Here is a 4,867-nt window from a genome sequence, read left to right on the forward strand (position 1 = left end):
CATGCCACATTGACATTCCAGAGCATATTCTACTGATTCAATTTCAGAGGTAATTCTCCTGTATCTTGTTCATCCCCCCATAGATGGTCATATATTTCATTTTGTTTTGACCATGCCTATAGGCTTTACATTTACACATTTAAATAAAAACCTTTGTTGAGATTGGAAGCCATGTGGCTACTTTAGCTTGTGCACTAGTTGGTTTCATATAGGTACAGGTTAGTAGATCCCCCATAGATGGCGCTTTTTTGTAAGTGATATTCGGCACCTTAGGAAGCGCATCTTTCAGATCTTTATCCATGAGTAAGATTTTCCAATTATCCTTCAAAACATCCCTCACCATTTTACTGGATGTATTGTATTTCGTGATATATATGACAGTTTGATTTTTATTTGTTTCTTAGAAACGCATTTTTTAATTTGCTAATAACACTTTGGTGTCGTTTGACGAATGTTCTCGAAATTCTCCAAACAAAAGGTCTATCTAGGTCAGCTCCTATCCTGAAAGTTTGGGGGTGATTCGTCAAGTGGGGGCTGAGAAAAAAGGGGGTCCCAAAAAGTGTTTTCTCCATGTTAATTTCCATCGGAAATTTTATTACAGTCTACAGCCCAAACTGCTGAACGGAATTACACCAAACACAGCCCTCCCACAGTCCCGGGGACCGCCACCTACCCGGGGCTTGTTTTGTAATTTTTGGGGGGCGTCTGAGGCCCACCCAAGCCCCAGGGCTTTAATTAAATATGCATGGGGGCTTCGCAGGTTCCCCAAAGCCCCAAGGTAACACCAGCTCTCCAGGTTTTTGAAAATAGAGGGAGGGGGGCCGTGCTGCTCCCCTGCTGGAGCCCTTGATGGCCCTGGGGACCGCCACTCCCCAGGACCGACCCTTACAATGTCCCGGGGAGCTGAACCCCGGGATATTGTTGTTTGCTATGAGAATGTGGAAGCATGTCTCACACACTGTCATAGCAAACCCTGGTTGCTTTGTTGAAGCTGGAGGAGGAAAACCTGCTCTCGGTTCAATGAAGCAAAGCAGAATTGCTTTTGGGCAAGGGAAGCTGCTCTCAGCGTGACCCCCAAGTGTTAATACGAAGGGTGCGCGGCTCTTAGTGTGGCCCACTACTGTGAAAGCGCTGGGTGCGTGGCTCTTAGTGCGGCACTCTAGTACTTCTCAGGTCTTTAAAACACCGAGGGGCATATTCTCAAGGACACCTCACAGAGTTAATGGCACTTCAACGCAGCCTAAATGGTGATAAATTTAACGCACCATTCACAAGCTGCTGCAAACAGCCCATATCACCAGTTTACCAGTGATAGCAGCCTCAAAAAGCATCATCACGGATGAGCCCGGCAAATATTGCTAATGAGATGCAGAGTAGGCGTTCCCGTGCAAAAAGCAGTGAACACACCACTTCGCAACTTTCTCAACCACCAGCAAGATTGGCGAAGAGAATACAAAACAGGCAATAAGGTGCATTAGCACCAGGAAGTTTACACCTGCTCTGACCTGGTGTAAAGTCAGACTACAACCTGCAACATGAAAGGGCGCCCAGCCCACAGCCACACCTGAACAACAACAGATACAATGGAGCCAATGATCATGCGGCTCGGACACCCAACAGTGCCTCAACATCCTCCGCCACTAGCCCCTTCTCCGCCATCCCCCCTGAACCCCCAACAAACAAATGTGACAGCAACCTTCTGAAATCTGGAATGTAACAAATCGGCTGATGTCGTACAATTATAATAAAAAAGATGCATGTGAGGTTGGACAAATGAGAATCTCAGTCATCTATAGATTTACATATAAAGCATTTTATTTAAACAAAATAACAAAATAAAAGTAGGTACAGCCATGGCGTGTCATCCCTCGACAATCTGTGAATCACAGCCTGCAAGACAAAAAGCAAGAGAAGATTGTGCGTCATGTGCCCATTTAAGGAGAGAGAGAGAGGAAGAGAGAGAGAAAGAAAGAAAGAGTGAGAGAGAGAGAGAGGAAGATAGAGAGAAATAGAGAAACAGTGTGAGAGAGCGGAAGAGAGAGAGAAAGAGTGAGAGAGAGCGTAAGAGAGAGAAAAAGAGAGAAAGAGTGAGAGAGAGAGGAAGAGAGAGAGAAATAGAGAAACAGTGTGAGAGAGAGGAAGAGAGAAAGAGTGAGAGAGAGAGGAAGAGAGAGCAAAAGAGTGTGAGGGAGAGAAAGGAAGAGACGGAGAGGGAGAATGAGTGCTGACAGTGTGGACAAAACCCTCACAGTTCACCTTTCCCCCACCGGTTTGTCTCCAACCACGTGCTGGGACATAGTGCAGCCCTCAAGCTCACTGATCTGAAACATAGTATAGAATCAGTAATGGCAGAGTACATACAACTACATACTTGAAGTTAATACAGAAGGTTAGAATTTCATCGAGTTTTAATCCTTTTGCGTGCAGCCCGGAAATAGTGGTTTTTGCCCTGCAACCACTTCCATGACAATTCAAACAAGGGCGGAGCGTCATGTCTTGGCGCTCCTTTTCGGACGCACAGCTGAATGCCTTAAAAAAGGTTACTTCGTTTTTTCATTTACTTTTCTTTTATTGCCAAAATCCAATCCTTTAGACAATGTAGTTCTGAGGTGACAATAACATGTGTGACAGTTCAATGTAATCTCAATTTTTCAAATGTTGCAGTTTGCCCGTACAGGCCTTTTCTTCCTGCAACACGATGAGTACATTTTAATCAAATGCATTTCGGGCAATTTATCTGCCCTTCATCAGGGATTTCACTGCAAATGTTCCCTCTATTTTACACAGCACTCCATCAGAAAATGTACTTCAGCAGACTTTTCCCCGCCCACCAGAATGCTTATGAATCTCAGCGCAATACCAGATTATTCCCCTCTTTCTATGTTACTAAACAGTCCCTCAGTCAAAACTTCCTCGCACTTACATTTACAAATCTTCGCAGCGCTTTCCCTTCTTTCTTTCTGCCAGTAGGTAAACCACCTCTTCACAACGTCTCGTTCTTTATATTACGTGAACCTACTCTCCAACCCCTTAATTCCCCAATCATTTTACTGCCCTTATTTACAAACTACTTTTCCCAGAATCCCCCTAAATACTTCTCTGATGCGATAAAACACGCTGCCAATGATAATTAACATATCTATTGCCCCGTCCTCCCTCAGATGTTATACCACGTGAAATAGAACCCTCGGCACTTTCTGTGTCAACATAACAAAAGTCAACCAATGCTTATTAACATGATGTTAAGTGCAGGCACAATTTACAAGCATAAGTGTTAATTTTAAAACCATGCTGATCTTTCAAAACGGATATCATTGCTGTCTCACATGCGGTTATTCTGAACTTTCTGAAGTTCAAGTCCATCTCTGGGTGCAACATTTACGGCAGGCAAATATAAACAAATACATACACGAATGACGAAATGCACACCGAGTTAATACAGAAGGTTGCAGCCCGGAAATAGTGGGTTTTGCCCTGCAACCACTTCCATGACAATTCAAACAAGAGTGGGGCGTCATGTCTGGGCGCTCCTTTTCGGACGCACAGCTGAATGCCTTAAAAAAGGTTACTTCGTTTTTTCATTTACTTTTTCATTTATTGCCAAAATCCAATCCTTTAGACAATGTAGTTCTGGGGTGACAATCACATGTGTGACAGTTCAATGTACTCTCAATTTTTCAAATGTTGCAGTTTGCCCGTACAGGCCTTTTCTTCCTGCAACACGACGAGTACATTTTAACATCCTTAATCCAATGCATTTCGAGCAATTTATCTGCCCTTCATCAGGGATTTCACTGCAAATGTTTAAAAAAAACAGCATTACAACATGTGGCCTGTTTACATCAGTTCAATTCCAATTTTATCACTGCCTAGTTAATATAAGTTCCAATACCACGTTTTCCCTCTATTATACACAGCACTCCATCAGAAAATGTACTTCAGCAGACTTTATCCCGCCCACCAGAACGCTTATGAATCTCAGCGCAATACCAGATTTTCACCCTCTTTCTATGTTACTAAACAGTCCCTCAGTCAAAACTTCCTCGCACTTACATATACAAATCTTCGCAGCGCTTTCCCTTCTTCTTTCTGCCGGTAGGTAAACCACCTCTTCACAAAGTCTCCTTCTTTATATTACGTGAACCTACTCTCCACCCCCTTAATCCTCCAATCATTTGACTGCCCTTATTTACAAACTACTTTTCCCAGAATCCCCCTAAATACTTCTCTGATGCGATAAAACACGCTGCCAATGATAATTAACATATCTATTGCCCCGTCCTCCCTCAGAAGTTATACCACGTGAAATAGGATCCTCGGCACTTTCTGTGTCAACATAAGTGTTAATTTTAAAACCATGCTGATCTTAAAAAATGGATATCATTGCTGTCTCACATGCGCTTATTCTGAATTTTCTTAATTCCATCTCTGGGTGCAACATGTCCGGCAGGCAAATATAAACAAATACATACACGAATGACGAAATGCACACCAAGTTAATACGAAAGGTTAGAGTTTCATCGAGTTTTGCGTGCAGCCCCGAAATAGTGGTTTTTGCCCTGCAACCACTTCCATGACAATTCAAACAAGGGTGGAGCATCATGTCTTGGCGCTCCTTTTCGGACGCACAGCTGAATGCCTTAAAAAAGGTAACTTCATTTTTTCATTTACTTTTTCTTTTATTGCCAAAATCCAATCCTTTAGACAATGTAGTTCTGAGGTGACAATCACATGTGTGATAGTTCAATATATTCTCAATTTTTCAAATGTTGCAGTTTGCCCGTACAGGCCTTTTCTTCCTGCAACACGATGAGTACATTTTAACATTCTTAATCCAATGCATTTCGGGCAATTTATCTGCCCTTCA

The 4,867-nt window shown here is 42.9% G+C and overlaps 1 long non-coding RNA gene across 1 annotated transcript; it reads right to left on the reverse strand.

Moving 5' to 3' along the window:
• Nucleotides 1–2,548: 2,548 nt before the first annotated feature.
• On the reverse strand, nt 2,549–4,134 carry LOC146802423 (uncharacterized). Its single transcript, XR_014967387.1, has 2 exons — nt 4,054–4,134; nt 2,549–3,794 (listed from the first exon to the last, which is right to left on the reverse strand). It is a non-coding gene; the product is annotated as an uncharacterized LOC146802423 (long non-coding RNA).
• Nucleotides 4,135–4,867: the final 733 nt, after the last annotated feature.

Source organism: Triturus cristatus, chromosome 8, assembly GCF_964204655.1.
Source record: "Triturus cristatus chromosome 8, aTriCri1.1, whole genome shotgun sequence".
In the NCBI taxonomy this organism is placed as follows: domain Eukaryota; kingdom Metazoa; phylum Chordata; class Amphibia; order Caudata; family Salamandridae; genus Triturus; species Triturus cristatus.